This window comes from Crocodylus siamensis, chromosome 4 (genome assembly GCF_052110815.1).
Source record: "Crocodylus siamensis isolate JL-2025a chromosome 4, ASM5211081v1, whole genome shotgun sequence".
NCBI classification, from domain to species: Eukaryota; Metazoa; Chordata; order Crocodylia; family Crocodylidae; genus Crocodylus; species Crocodylus siamensis.
This window is the reverse complement of record NC_143398.1, coordinates 97,854,814-97,871,045: the sequence shown is the minus strand read 5'-3', so window position 1 is coordinate 97,871,045 and position 16,232 is coordinate 97,854,814. Positions and strand designations below refer to the sequence as shown.

At 44.4% G+C, this 16,232-nt stretch overlaps 1 long non-coding RNA gene across 1 annotated transcript; it reads right to left on the bottom strand.

Moving 5' to 3' along the window:
• Positions 1-11,655: 11,655 nt before the first annotated feature.
• On the bottom strand, positions 11,656-15,992 carry LOC149866211 (uncharacterized). The gene is made up of 3 exons (XR_016441837.1): positions 15,417-15,992; positions 14,964-15,046; positions 11,656-13,833 (listed from the first exon to the last, which is right to left on the bottom strand). It is a non-coding gene; the product is annotated as an uncharacterized LOC149866211 (long non-coding RNA).
• Positions 15,993-16,232: the final 240 nt, after the last annotated feature.

Sequence of the window (16,232 nt, the reverse complement as noted above, 5' to 3'; positions counted from 1 at the left end):
TGTCTTAGTGATTATATCTTAGCAATACCTCTAAACCAGGGGTGGGCAAAATGTGGTCCACTGGCCAGATGCAGCCTGCCAGGCCATTCTATCTGCCCCGCGGGGCCCCTAAACATTTTAGAAATTTTAATATTTATCTGCCCCTGATTGCTTGTCATGTGGCCCTCGATGGCTTGCCAAAACTCAGTGAGCGGCCCTCCACCCAAAATAATTGCCTGCCCCTGCTCTAAAGTGTAACACCTTTAGATGGACACCACAATGTAAATAGGACATGAGTGGCTGGTTTGTGGGTTTGGTGGTTTGTTTGTGTTTTAAGTCAAAATTTTGGTTTACATGGATGCCCAAAAAACACAACAATATTGATTGTTAGTAGTTTATTGTTTGTTTCCAGCAATGACCACAATGTACTAACTCATACACAAATAAAAGGAACGCAAATACCCTGCCCCAGAGACATTCCACAATCCAACAGTCGGGCAAGGCAAAGAGAATACAGTACACTAATAAAAAGGTCCACTAAGCTGAAGATTGCCCGTTTTGTAAAAGTAGAACATTTGACTTCGCTGTTGTTGTCTGTCTTAAGATCTATATACCCTGTCTGATCCCACCTCACGTTCACCTCCTCCAATTAGTTGCCTGATTTGATTTTTATCCATGTGCTTTTTACCAATGGGCTTATCAAAAAGCGGCTTACAAATGCAGCAATGTATATACAGTATTGTACAGATCTCTGGTCTAAAAGAGACTTAATGAGCACAGGGGAATTTCTCCAGTATGGAGGGATTCTGGGATAGAGGAGCTACAATAACTGTTACCTCAGCTTTCCTCTCTGTACCCTGTGCAGGGAACCATGGCAGAGGAGAAGGCCAACACCTGAGATACTACTAGTTGAATGTAGTATCAGACTTAACTGATTTGGGTCAAACCAATTTATGCAATATCTGTCCCAGACCTCTTGCTGGTTTGAAATGAATCAGACACCCCTAGCATCCTAGCATGCTTTCTGGACTGGGCGGGGCTCTCTGCTCTACAGCAGGGCTGGCCTCTCCCCTCTGTTCCTTGGCTGCTGCTCACCTACTCCTCGCTCACCACTTCCTGCTAAGCAGGAATTCCCCGCTCCCTCCACCTTGCGGAGAGGTGTCTCTTTACTAGCTAGCAGACCATGCGCTGGCTACTATCCATGCCGAATCAACAGGTAGCTGATTAATGTCCCTCTGTTTTCTTAATGGGCTGCTAAATACTGAGTTAGGGGTGATTAAACACTGTTATCAATCCCCTACTGGGCTAATCAGAGCATTTTGCCAGGGCCTGGCCACACCCCACCCTCCCCCCCACCCCCAGCTGAGTGCTGTGGAAGGAAGAGAGGGCTACTTTAGCACCCCCTGGCTTCTAGCCTGAGCCACTGTCGGCATGTGCCTGCATTTCTGGGATGTCTGTACAGTTAGAAAGTGATGTAGCCTAGCCAGGTTAGACTAACCTGCAAAGATTGAGTCAATTCAGGCTTCAGCTTTTTTAATGTCTGTCCATAGCCCTTGAGGCTGTAAGCAGCCAGTGCAAATTCCAATGATTGTAAAGTATGCCTGGAAACTCTGAACCCTGGAGTAACAGCAAGAATAGGATGTGGCAAGTTGTCTAAGCCAGTGTTTCTCAACCTGTGGGTTGCAGCCCAAAAGTGGATCACAAGAATATATGAAAGGGTCATGAACAAACTTTAATAACATATCAACAAACTTTAAAAAATGGATTGTCCTTTAAAGGACAAAAACGTGGGAAATGGTGGCTTTTTGCTTTCAGGCTGACAGAGCTCCAGCCTGTGAGGGGCTCTTTGGGGCTCCAATAGCACCACCCCCACCCCCTACCCCACACACTGGGGGCTTGGGCCTGGGGATGGGGGGTAGTGGGTCGGGAGTGAGGGGAACTGGGCTGGGACTGGCCATTTAATATTTAAAAATGGGTCTGCTACAAGAAAGGTTGAGAACCACTGGTCTAAGCCATCCTCACATGCCCCTCCTCAGCTACACCAATGAGTCCTCAGATGCTACGGAGGTTCTAAACTGTAGTGTATTCCACATTCTCCCACTTCTGTGCTGCTTACGCTTTCCCTATTCTCACCTTTTTATCTGAAATTTCCCTGGATCCAGTTCAGCTTCTAGGAACTTGCTGCATACATTATAGATGACTCCACCTGCTGGCTGTTTTACAGTCCAACAGTCACAGCAATGGGAGTACTCATCTGCATAGCTTTACACACGTGCTCTCCTATGAATGCCTATACTTTCTCCCTTCACTCAGGCTTGCTCTGAAGAACAGCAGTGAAACCCCAGCAACAATCTGGGGTAAAAGTCAAGAGAATATTCCAGGCAACATTTTCGAAGGTGAGCAAACCCACTTTGTGTGCACATCCACACACATGCACATACTCCCAATTGCTTATGAATGTACATGAAACTTGGATGTCTGCATGAACACAGAGACACCTAACCTGGCCACATGTATGCGGGAAAGACTTTGACCAACCATACAGCAATGTATTTCAGCACTTGTCTAATAACAAGCATACAACACTAAATGGAAGACAATGATATGCTTCACATGTTTAAAGTAAGGCATGGACTTAAGTACTTTGCTGAATCAGGACCACAATCTGTGTACACAGTTTGGTGTTCATATAAAACCAGCAGGCATGCAACACTACTAGGATCTATCCTGGAATACATGGTCCTCCCTGCTGACTATTAGTGCTCTCATCTCCAAGAAAATTAGATTATTTCAAATGCAATTAAGAGCCCCCACTGCAAGAGTCCATAACTAGCCCTCTCCCTGAATTATAGAAAGTCCAGATGATTCATAATCCTCTACAGGAAATATAAAAGCCTAATGCAATTTTATAGGTAACAGAAGCATACCAAATTTTCTAACCCAGACAATGGGCTATAGATTTCCCCACAGAAAACAAAGGAGGGCTGGTCTGCAGTTTTTCCCAGTTCTCTTCAAACCTTTGGCTGTCCAGCTGTGGCTGCTGGCAGGGAGGGGCTGACTATTCTATCAGAAACTCAGCCATATTTAGTCATATTTTCCAACCCCTTCTCTCTCTCATTCTTTCATGCTAAGCATTCATTTGGAAGGAGAGCACAGCCACAAATTCAATCCAAAATAAAGCAATATAATCCCTAAAGAAGTCAAAAAGGAATATCACAGGCCTGTGGAGCTGGTGTAAAAACTGTTGTGGACTTCCTGCATGATTGATACTAATAATGTACTGGGTGCTTGCTTTACGAGGTTATGGGCCAAGTGTACCATATATCTTTCTTATGATTCAGGATTACCATTACTTTGTAAATCCCCATCCAGCCAAGAACTTACTTTAAACATTATTAATGCTATTTATTGCCCAACACATAATACAATTAGCTAGAGTCAAGGTAGAGAGGGCATATCAGTTGTTTAGGTTAAAATGCATTATGGTAATGTTGCAGTAATCCCCCTGTGAACAAGAATTATAAACCCAGGATATTTAGAGTGAGGGATTAACTCCAAAGAAATCTCAGCATATTCTTAAACCAGGAGAATGTACAGTTAAGGCATCCACTCAACCTTAACTCTGCACTACAGGTTGTGCTGCAATAACAATGTGATTCTGAATGCAGCATTTTACTTCTTTATGTTTCCAGATTCCACCAATCTGGTGTTAAAGGCACAATCAGTATTCTTTCTATTCCCCTCCTCATGGAATAAGCAGCAGAGCTAAGGCTTCTGGCATAATTTTGATTTGTTTTTCCCCCTTAAAATAGTTCAGTCTTAATAATTCCTGTGTTTGGAACATAACATTTTGGGGATAATTACAATATCCCTGTCATGTGTTTTATCCAAAATGGTGTCAGTTTTATGTATAACAGGAATCAATACACATACAAGGGGAAATAGACAAAAGACTTGGAGATCTACTTTTCCAGTCCAGTGCTGCTCCTCTCTGCTCCTGATATTTGGCAGCTTCTTGTTTGCAAGGTGCTCCACTGTCGCAATGACTCTTTCCCCTTAATGGGGGCAAGTGCTTCCCATGGACCACATAGGTCATCTTTCTCATCACCAAAGCAATGGCTCACCAAATCAATGCTGCATGTTCTCCAGTCACCTCTGTCAAAAAAGAGCCCTTGCCCTTTTCATTGAGCTCCCTGACCTGACCCAAGATTTCTCTGTGCTCCAAAGAGTTCACTGGAGTCTGGCTGCTTAAGCTCCCATGTGTTTTTGTGCTTGACTTGGTAGAGGTGTGGCTGGCTAACCCCTTCCTCTACTTCTCCCAGTTGCCCCTGATCTCTGAATGATGCAAGACTGGACTGCCATGTGGGTGTCTGCTACCTGTGGAGTCTTTCCCTCAGCCTGAGGCATCTCTGTAGCTTGTGTAGGAAAGATCAGGAGAGCATGAGCTGTTTCAGGCCAGCTTTTCCTCTCCCCTTTCCATCCCTTTGCCAGTATCGCCTCCCTTTCCTTATTGTTACTATTATCCATTTTAACCCAGGGGCCACTGCTGGACCCCTAAGGAATGGATCAAAAAGTCACAGTCAAAGGTTCTCCTGAGCTTAGACACCCTCTGAGCTAGCCTGGATACAGCCAATGGTGCAGAAGGAAGTGACTTGGCTAGCAGTACATCCAGCCCCTTGTGACTCCCCAGCTCAAAGGAGCATGTGCCCATTCACAGCTGTGTCAACAGAGAACAACCTTTAGCACAAGTCTGGAGTAGGTCTCAAACACACACCTGTAGAGGGATCTGCCCCATGTCTTTCTTAAGACAAGAAGGACATGGTCCACTAAGGTGCACACCACTCTGAGGCCCCACAACTTGATACTGAGATGGAATAGCAGTGGCGGAGGAAGGAGGAGATGACCAACCTGAGGCTGTGAATCCCACTCCCCCATGCAACAACGTACCCCCCATTGCCAAAGAATGTGTGTATCCAGAATCAGGCTCCTAGTCACCTGAGGACCCATCAAGCCTGATGGACATCATCCTCAACTTGGAGGGACTGGCGATGACAACAATGATGTTGATATCTTTCTTAAGGAAAACAGTATGGAGGGGAGGAATGAGGGCCCAAACTCAGGAGCTCACACTGTTGACAGCCACCAGCCCCCAACTTGCTCCTCAACTGCCAAAACTTTCTAGGACCTTCTAGGACCATCACAACCTGAAGCCATGTGGGGCCCCTTGCCCAGGCTCTTTCTCTCCAAGGCATCTTCAAGGGCCCCTGACCCAGCACAAGGGTATAACAGTAGCGGCCTTAGGTGAGGGCAAACTGGGCAACCGCCCGGGGCCCCACACTTTATAAAAATAAAAATAAATTGGACTGAATATTTGTACTATCAATATTGTATTAAGATACTTTCATTGCAGTTTCATGGATAGGGCAAAGTGAAATTGAAATCCAAAATGTCTGACTTGCTTAGAGGTCATCAAAATTAAGCCTCTAAAGGGCCCCAAATGACCCTCTTGCTCAGGGCCCCTAAGGCCACCACTGGGTATAATTACAACACACAACCCCTCCCTTCCTCTTGCTACTGATGACTCACTCTCAGGCCCTGGCAGTGAGTCAGGCTGTCCATAAATATACACTCTGACACCTACTTCTCTCTCAATGAGAGGGATGTCTTTCATTCTCTCCCTGTTTGCCTCCAGTCCACACACACATCTGTACTTTGAAATATGGACATGAGAAATGTTGAATCATGAAGCTGAGGCAAGTGACATCAGCTGAGGTGGACAAGGTTCTTTGGGTAAATCCGATATCTTTTATTAGACCAACTCAAATAGTCGGAAACATAGGCGACTTAGTCGGGGGGGACACATGCCCCGCCCCCCCAGCAACCAGTCAGCAACTGGTCTCCCCCATGGCCAATCCTGCTGACTGGGGGGGTCCCCCCATGGCCAATCGCTGCAGCCGATCACAAGACAGACACTTCTGGAACTGAAAGCGGTCTGGAGGAAGTGTTGATTATTGAAAGTGAAGCTGTAATACTGAAAGTTCAGTAATATGTTTGGGTCTGTACTCTAAGGTGTAATCTTGCGCTTGTAGATATGTAAGGCAGGCCTGGATGCCATCCTAGGGTGGGATGTTGGTATATAAGCTGGTAACGTCCATGGTGGCTAGGAGGGTGTTGCTGGGAAGGTGGTCTGTGTTTTTAAGTTTTCATAGAAAGTCTGTTATGTCTTGGACAAAACTTGCTCTTTGTGTGACAAGAGGTTTGAGGACTGATTTGCTGAAACATGATATTTCCTTAGTTTGGGTTCCATGGTTAGATATGGTAGGTCTGCCAGGGTTCCCTTCTTTGTGGATTTTAGGGAGTATGTAAGAAGTCCCTGTGTTGGGTAGTGAGGCGATCAACGTCTGTATTTTTTCTTGTAGTTCTAATGGAAATGATTTGATGGTAGTTTTGAGTTTGAAAGTGAAAAGGGGAGTAGGATCTGCCTCTAGTTTTTGTAGTAGGTGGCGTCAGAGAGTTGTCCGTTGGCTTCTTTTATGTAGTCTTCATGGTTAAGGATAACTATAACTCCTCCTTTACCTGCTGGTTTTATTACTATTTGGTGGTTTGATCTTAGGGATTCTGTTGCCCTTCTCTCTGAGAGGGAGAGGTTGTTATGGTGGCATGTGTTGTTGATTATTTCATTGTTTATTCTTCCCCTGAACCAGTCAATATAGTGGTCATAGTTAGAATTTCCTCCGCTATTAGGTGTCCAATCTGATGGCTTTTGGGGTTTTTGGGGGTTTGATCTTTTCCTCAATGTCAAAGGATAAAGTGTTGTTGGAAGTGGATTCATTTTGGTTGTGGAAATATTCCTTGAGGCAGAGGCATCAGAAGAATTCTTCTAGCTCTCGACATTGAAGTATTTTATTAGGGTATTTTTCTGGATAAAAATTCAGGCCAGTAGAGAGGACAATTTTTTAGGTTTGGTGTGTGTGTGTCTGGAGAGAGTGATGCTGTTTGAGGGTTGGTTGCATCTTTCAGTTTCATTAAGGTTGCAGTTGGAATGGTGTACAGTGTTGGTGTGTTTTCTCTGATGGTTGTTTTGTTGTTGGGAAAGTTGTTCCTGAAGTAAATGGTTCCATTTCTTCTTTTTATGTTGGATGGATGTTGTAGAAAATTGTTGGCAGTTTCTTTGTATACAGCATATAATGTTTGGGAAGATGTCTGGATTTTTCTCGTTTATGTTGTTGTAGCATGTGATGATTTTTCTCCTGGAGTTGATCTCTTTGAAGTAGGTTAAGTGAAGAAGATGATTTCTAAATTTCTCTGAAGTTCTCCTGCAAAGTTGTGATGCATATTTGGAGTTGTATGTAGTACTCAGAGGATTGCAGATGTTTGGTCCTCTGGGAAGGATGTTGTTCTTAGCCCATCAGCTAAGATGAACACTTTTGCCCACAAGGAGTATTCAGTCTACTCTGCAGGCAAAAGGGCATTCAGCTATGGAGGCGGAGATGTACTTCATATTCAGTATCCATAGATCTAAGATGTTCTAGCTTCATAAACCAGTTCCCTCAAACAAGAAAGTTAGCTTACAGTACAGCTTGAGTGCAAGTTGTTCTAAAACCATCACTAGCAAAGTAAGGAAATCACCAGCTAAGCCGCTAAAGCAACCATTGTTCATAAGCCTTAATAGCCATATGGCAACCTGATCTAAAGTCACAGCTGGCTCACATCTGCCACAGACTCCTAACACATTCAATATATAATCAATAACCATATTCCTTACATCAGAATCAAACACACAACCTTAACTCCATCCACTTTCCATATATAACTAATATATGTGCATTATTAGTGCACGTGGCCAAAAATATATCTATAATAGTTGAACAATGGACAGAAGAAAGGGTATTTCTTACTTGAGTGTGATGTATTAAGTGTGATACCCTGCAAGACAAAATGTCTACTTCTAACATTCCTACTTATCAATTACTATTTAATCCCATAATTAATTTTTTTGGTCCACAGGACAATTTCTCCATCCCAACCAACTTTTATCTATATTAAAGGTTCTGAAGGGTACTCAAAACCAAATATTTGCCATCTACATCTTTATTTTCATCTTCTAAAAATGTAATGTAAGATGTTGAATAGAGGTTAGAATAAGGGAGTAGTACTTTCCTGAGGCACTATTTAATTTTGTATTAATTCAGCACTACAATTCTGGCTTTTGCTGATTCTGAAATACTACCTGATCCTTTTAGATACTTTTATGTATTTTTTAGATGTGGGTAAAAATAATATTAGCTGGTTTTTATTCCCCTCAGCTGAAACAGAATTTAGCGGGCATTAAATCTACTTCTGGCAGAACAAGATCACAGCAGGGCCCAAAGATTGTATAAATAGGATGCAAAGAAGAGAGGACTTGAATGCTAACCAGGTTGAATTTAGCAAGGCCTGAGCTAAGACAGGATATTATTGGTTGAAATTGCTTATATATTCCTGCTCTGCCATGTCGCCTGATTCAGTCACAAATGGAGGTTCAAGTGTTTTTGGGCCTTGCCTGGCCTTGGCACAAGTCACAATTTCACCCTCTCAGACAGCAGCACCAGGACTGCATCTAAAGCAAGCTCTAATTTGCCCTGGTGGAGCTCTTCTGATGGCTGAAATCAGGGCTTGTTCCAAATCAAGACAAAGTCTTAAATACCTTTGTTTTGGTGCGAATTACAGGCTTGTCTGCCTCTTCAAGTGCCTTGGGCAGTGGGGAAAGCCAGCCCTGCTTAGAGACAAGATCCCTTTACAAATAGGTGTTTGGTCCCCATAAGACATAGGCAGATTATCAAAACCAGCTGAAAAGGGGTTGTGAGATTTCTAAAAAGGGCTGAAAGGGGTTGCAGGGGGGAAGCAGGTGGGCCATTGTAGCTAGACCTGGGTTGAAGCCCAGATGTGAGGGGAAAGGCCTCAGCAGCCTGCTTTGATTAGGAGAGTATCTTTGCTGTGGTGTTACTTTGTGAGGGCTTTGTCTGAAGCTTAAACTGTGCCCTGGAGGCTCTGAGCAGACTCTGGGCATGGCATTCAATCAGTCCCAGGCTGGGGAAGCAGGTCAGCAGCCCTACAGTTCATAAGATTTGTGTGTCCCTCTCTGATGTACAATTCCAGCAAGACATCCCAAGATGGCAAATGTTATTACAATTATGTAGTAATTTATACAGGGGCACTTACAAGCATTAGGCACTTTCACGAGCTACAAATACTGAGGGTGGCCAGCGATGTACCCTAGGAGCTGAGCTGTCAGAGGCTTTCTTAGTAGGAAAACAATTTAGTGTACAACTATATAGGCAAGTAGTTGTAATGCCAAACTTAAGAGGGGCAGCCTGGAAGATTTCTTAGCCTCAGACATACTGGCACCTGCCTTTCCTTTGGATTAAACCAGCAAGGCTGAGATGGGGACAGTGGTGTGTGGGCAGTTCAGTATCTCCATATACACTGCTTAGGTTTTTGCACCCTGAGTCACTCCAGCTTCACTTCATTTTCAAGCTTCATTTTCATTTGCATTCAGTAAATTGATGTCTGACTCAGAATAATTCTGTTGTCTCGCCTACTACTAGTAGCGAAGCTTTAAACACCTACCCCAAAGACTGCTGAGGCAACTCACATACGAATGATTTATCCTTGCATTGGCATCATTTCTGAAGAAGAGATGGGTTTTGGGCTTTGCAACAACCTAGATTGCACCAGATTGGAAGGGTTTTTCTAAACATCTTCTCATTTCCATCTCTGTTCAAACAACGCAAGCTGGATGTACTCCTGTATTAACATGATAATCCATTTTTTCAGGATGAAAGTGTAAACACTTGCAGCAAAGGCACTTAAAGTAACTGTGTTTGCCAAGTACTGTTTCTTCCCTCCTTACCTGTGGTTATGAAAGATTTTTGTTTAAATGGGGAAGATTAATCCAATTCCCCTGTGCTTCCTCACAGCAACCAGACTGCTGGGAAACTGGGCTCATCGTTGGCAAAAAAAAAAAGGAAGTTTTTTTGGGAACCCTTTGTTAAAATCGCCGTGTTTGTTTTCAAAGCCAAAACACTTCTCTTTTATATAAATACCTATGAACAACTACTGGCAAGTAGAAAATCCAGTTGACATTTAGTACAAGTTTCCCATAGTAAGAATCTAGGTTAGAGCTTGAATATATTTTTATTGCTGTTTTTCAGTAGCTTATCTTGCTTGAGGGACTCCTTGATTTACCGCAGAGGTCAACTTTGCTCATAACTCCTAATGCAGCTGGGGTGAGTGCAGCGGAGGATCATTACTGAATAAAAGTTATTAAGTTTGTAAAAAAGAAAAAAATCTGTGTTAAAAAAGGAGTTGTTTAGTCATCTGTCATTATAGAGTTGAGCAGGGAACAGTAATTTCATTTTATGGAGGATACCAAGATAGTGAAATCTGGACACCACCTATTTCAGAACGAAAAGCTAAGATTATAAAGATATTAATGAAACAGAACTATTGTTTTCCTTGTAGCTCCGCAGGGAGCCCTGTTTCTGGGGCAGTTTGTTTGGCAGATTGTCTTTGAGCCCAGGACTCTCAGTACGTGCTGCTAAGGAGCTGGGCAAGGGAGCTGACAGGAAAGCATCCCGCTTCTCAGCAGAATTACAGAATTTTTACAAATTGCATTCAATTCACATTTTTCCATCCAGTTCTACTCATTAATATAACTGTTCCAGAGACACAGTGGATTGCCCATCACTTTGGTGGTTTACACTGAGACTGGATGGCCTTCTACATGATCAACTGTAGCTCCATCCACAGCTGCACTAGGGGCAGGAGCCACTGGGTAGAGTCTATGTTGTGCTGGAAGTCAGACCAGAGGATCAGGATGGGCCTGCCTGACTTTAAAGTATAGCTAACCATGATCACAGTAAAACCTGGGAGGTCAGTCAGGGTTTATTCTCTGGAATATTCTCTTGACTTGTACACAGATTGCCACTGGGGTTTCAGTGCTGTTTCTTAGGGCAAAGTAGGGTGAGAAAGTCTAGGTATTCATGGGTGCATTTCATGACGTGCTACTGCTGGCACCAGGCTGCAGAATCCTGGAGTGTCCCAGCCAAACCGAGACTTACGGGAACCCTAGGTCAAGGGGTGGTTAGATCACGTTAAAAATGGCCACCTGATTTAACTTAGTTCACCCAGGCACAGACCTTACACTTAGATCCCTAGATAAGTCAATCTAAGTGTGAACTGTGCAAAAGTTCCAGGAAGATTAGATTGGTCTAAAATTGGCCTACCCAATCTAAGTTAACCCTACTCTGAGGTAGTCTATTTTAGATCAGGATGACCATTTTTAGACTGAGCTAGCTTTCCTGAACTTCCGTACAGTTCCCAAAAGTCCTTGCTCTTTTATTACCAAACATGAAAGACAGAAGCTCCCAGTTTACCTTTTCTAGACTACTCATGGTTTCTCAGCTTTCTCGTCTGTCCCCTCTCATTCAGCTCATTTGTAAGGCGAATATTCCTAATGCATTTTTCATTAAGAGAGTTTCTTATTTATGGCTGTCTTTGAACCCCTCACAGTAACTTTCCATCATTCTTTGAGAGCTGGGGGAGTAATACGGCACATGGTATTCCCCAGGGGCCTAGACCCTTACAGTATCCTATTTTGATTCAATCCTGTGGTGTTTTTGGTGGAGATTACGTTGGGTCACTGCGGAACTGTGGCCAGAAATCAGCTTACCAGCTTGGTCTGCAACACATCACTTTCAAATTAAGACTTGCCTCTTGGCCTTTCTATTGGACTAGTCTCAGTTTTCCAACCTCTGCATCCAGGAAGTGGATTTTGGGCCAGTGAAACTGAGCTCATACGTAAGTAAAATTTGAAATGAATGTGCAGTCCCTGGCACCAGGAACAACTGCTCTTGACAGCCCCCACTGAACACGCATTCACACCTTTGTCTCATTAACAAACATACAAGCTGCCTCATCCTTCCCATTTCTTATGGATCAAACCCCACCATTCCTCAAAGGCACCTTTCAGAGGAGGAAGGAGGAAACATGCTGCAGAAACTCAAATTCAGGAGTAAGGCTGAGCATAAATGCACCAAGGACCACATATGAATTGCCTGAAGGTAATTTCTCTTTTACAAATCAGGTACACTGGGTCTATACTCAGCTCTGGGGACATCTTGTCCAGTGGGGACATGCATTCTTTAATGCTGAGCCAGCACTGTGGCAGTTGCCCCCACTTCTTGGTTGGGGTCCAACTGAGCTCATTACTAATGATAGGTTATTGCAGAAATAAAAAACACCCTTCAAAGAGAATTCCAGAAATGCCCCACTAGGGGGATCCGCTCTAGGAGAAACATCAAGTTTTATTTGCATGTAAAAGACTGCAAAATAGCTTGAGCCATCCTTTTCTCACAAGGACATGTTCAGAATTAGACATTCTGGGTGAACTGTGCTTATGAAAATGATGATCCTATTTGTGGCAAGCTGCATCAGGTACAATTACATCAGGAGTAGAAAAATTCAACATGGAAAATTTGATTGCTACCTTATCAAAGCATTTTCTTGGCTAGCTAGATATTTATGCTTCAAAGTCCTCCTGCTTTTCTTTATGACAAAAATCAGCATTCCTTCTCAAAGTAAACAGAATTGGTCCAGCCTTGCTATGGTCACTTGGGGTGAGATCCTCATTTCTGTTCAGACCCGCTTTCTCTCTGTTGCATTAGGTACATTGGGCCTATGCTCAACCTTGAGGACATCTGGCTCAGCGGGGACACATTTTTTAAATAGTGGGCGTGCCTACATGTGCATTTACACTAGCTTAAATTTACTGTGCAGTAAGTTACTGCGCAGTAAGTGGGAATAGGCTAGCATCTAAATGTGCAGGTATTAAAACACATTAACACATTAACTTTAGTCCCAAGTCAGTCCACACACAGAGTGTTACTGCACGGTAAGGTGTCTACATGTGAATTACTGTGCAGTAACAAATCAGGTGTACATTTTACCCTCAAGTTGCCATATTTACTGTGTGATACAGGCATGCACATGTAGATGTGCGCCTGTACTGCACAGTGATTTTGGTTACTGCACAGTAAATACATGCATGTAGATGCACCTAGTGGGTAGAAAAGTCAGAGCAGTGTAAAGGGGCTTAAAATCCCAAATCCAGCTGGGGAAAGATTCCCTCTCTCATCCTTTTCGCAGTACAGGCACTATAGGGGCCAGATGCCTAGCAGAGCAGCTCTACATCTGGGACATTTACACAGCACCCAGGGCTGCACCAGTTGCAGTGGTGCAGTCAGCCATCACTTTGACATCAACTTTTTTTGTACCTCTTCACAGAGCCTGGAACTGCTGTCTCAGTTATGCTACTAATAGGGCAATGATGCAGCTGCCTTCCAGGAATCCTCTGAAGTCTTGATGACTGTCTCATTGGAGGCAGGATGAGATACTGTAGAGATTGTCTCTTGTACATGGGGTCTCCACTTACTCCATCAAGAATGAGCAAAAGGAAAGGCTAAGAGGTCACCAAGAGACTCTGGAGACTGACAGAAAATACAAGATAGTCTCTGTTTACTCCTGTCCTGTGCTCCCTGTTAACAATACATGGGAAATGGGATTGGTCCTCAAAGTCTGGATGGTCAGACTGCACGTTGCTCTCCTACAGATTAAAAACAGTGACAGGCCTGTCACCAAAAAACACTACTGGACTTTTTCCTTGGGAAGCAGAAGAAGAGTCCCAGAGGCCTTAAGTCCCCAGTCCCCTCAGAGCAGGAAGAGCAGCTGGGTGGAGAATGCCACGGCCAGATCCCACAAATGGTGGTGGTGGTGGTGGTGGTGGGGTCCTCTGGAGCAGACGACGTGGGGTGCCTGGAAGAGTTGAGAAAAGCAACCACACACTTTGCTTAGAAGTCTCCATGAATTCCTCCAGTGCCTTTGTGGTGATGGGCATGGAGCCGGGGTACCACTATGGTAAAGAACTTATAGCTACTAAAGTGCCACAGAGTGGCCGTCAGCTGCTAAACCAAGATCCACAGCCAGGAATCCTGTCCGTCCCTCTCCATCTGCGGCCATGGACCCCTTTCTGTTCTGAAGCAAGGTGTTTTTCCTGGTACCGCACAGTCCCTTCAGTGCTGCCCAGTGCTTCCATCCAATTATATGCTGAAGCTAGGTTGACCTGGCTAAAGAGGCTGAAGCAGGGCTGACATTCATCTGCTGCAAGGCTCTATGCCAGGTGCCAAAGCAAACAAAGAGGCTGCTCCCAAGTTAAAAACTGCCCATACTCTCTTGTCTGACAAGACTGCAGAGAGCTACACAGGAGGCTCAGAGCTCTCAACCCCTTCCAGAACAACAATGTGGGCAGCAGGAGCTACACCCAGCACACCAGATACTGCCTTTGGCCTGGAGAAGAGTCACCTCTAGGACAAGCATCACTGAATGTTTAAAACAATTCCCCATTGTCTGTCATGCATGTGCAGGGCAGCTGCCACAAGGCGGGACCTGGCCTCCTTTGCGGTGCCTCGGGGCACTTCTGTACAGAACAAAGAGCATCAGGCTGAGGAAGGAGGAGGACATCTGGAAACCAGCTGTTACTGTGGCTAGGAGGCAAATACAGAAGGATAAGGTTTCCAAAGGGGGGTGGGGGAGCCTAGGCCCTTCCTAGTGATCAGCAAGGAGTGAGTTCCAGGCGGTTTCATAGCTGTTAGGGGCTAGAAGGGACAGCGGAGGGGGAACATTCGGTGGTTAGTACTACAAGCCTCCCTGAGCTCACAGACATTCCTAGACTGCAGCATTAGCTGGCAGAAGCAAATGGTATACTTCAAACCTGCCCTTACAGATCTCCAGTTAGGCAGTATGTGTGTGTGCAGTCTGTAGTCTTGCTGCAGATCACAGTAGACTGCTTTGTCTCGGCATTCATTTCCTCCCACCCCATCCCCAACACAAAATTTGTGCCGAGATTTTCAAAGATCATCCTTTCCCCTCCCCCCTTACTTACATACCATTCAGAGGCATGTGTCACTTGAACATCATAGGCCTAGCATCATGTCACTCGTATCTGTGGTTTAGACCAATGTTTCTCAACCTGTGGGTTGCAAGAATATATGAAAAGGTTGCGAACAAACTTTAAAAATGGATCAATCGTCTTTCAACATGGATTCTTTGTAATGGGGAAAAATGTGGGAAACTGGCTTTTCCCTTGCAGGCTGGTAGAGCTCCAGCCTGCGAGCAGCTGTTTGCCCCACCTCCGTTCCTCCCTTACACACCCACCCTCTGCCCTACACATTGGGAGGCTGGGGGGCACTGGCCATTGCCGTTTACAAATACGTCCTGGTACATAAAAGACTGAGAACCACTAGTTTAGATTAGGACTAAGGGAAAGCTCTGTTAATCTACTATGCTACACAAGAGTGAAAGGCATCTATAGGGAGATGAGAGTTGTTTCAATTTCTCACCTAAGTCCCTTTCCCAGAGAGTCCTGCACTTTCCTCAGTTTTTCAGAAGTCTTCAGCTTTCCCCAGTTCCCTGTACAGACAAGCCCTCACATTTCCTAATACAGATGAAGAGAGGCCTGACCACACAGGTAGCAGGCAAATCTCCTGCATTGGATTTCTAGCATTGGCCTTGCTCCACACAGACTTGGCTCGGTCATTGATTTTCTGTCCACACCGTTCTTGCTTATTGCAGCGCTAAAGCAGCGAACACACTTGTAAACATCCACCGAGTCGTCAGCTGTAGAGAGAGGTCAGTTCCCCTCCTTCCCTCAAGGAAGAAAAATAGTTTTTCCTGTGAAGTCTAGAGATGGAAGAGAACCAGGCTTCTGGTGTTTGCATTTAGTTATAACAACTTCAGTTCACTGGAATCCCATAATCTCCATGTGGCCAGCAGCTAAGCTGTCTAAGCAGCTCCAATTCCTTTGCAGTGGAGACTGGGGGTGAGGAGTATCCTTTTGGGTAATGGATTCCCTGCTCCAATGGGAATCTCCACTTTCATAAGTACAGAGGTTCACTTAACAGGAAGGTATTTTGCCAGGGTCTGGCACTAGTCATAGCTCCCTCTACACTTGAAATTACCAACACAAGTATCACCACCATACTTGGTATTTTTAGGTAAATCACACTCTCTTCAGGGACAGGCAAGTTGAATTTTCCAGAGAAAAAGATAAAGAGATCTTCGTAACAAAACACCTCTTGGGTACAGCTACAGCCTTGTAAAGGCACTATTAGAGGCCTCTAGCAATTCCATAGGTAGCAAACTGCAGTCAGTACAGG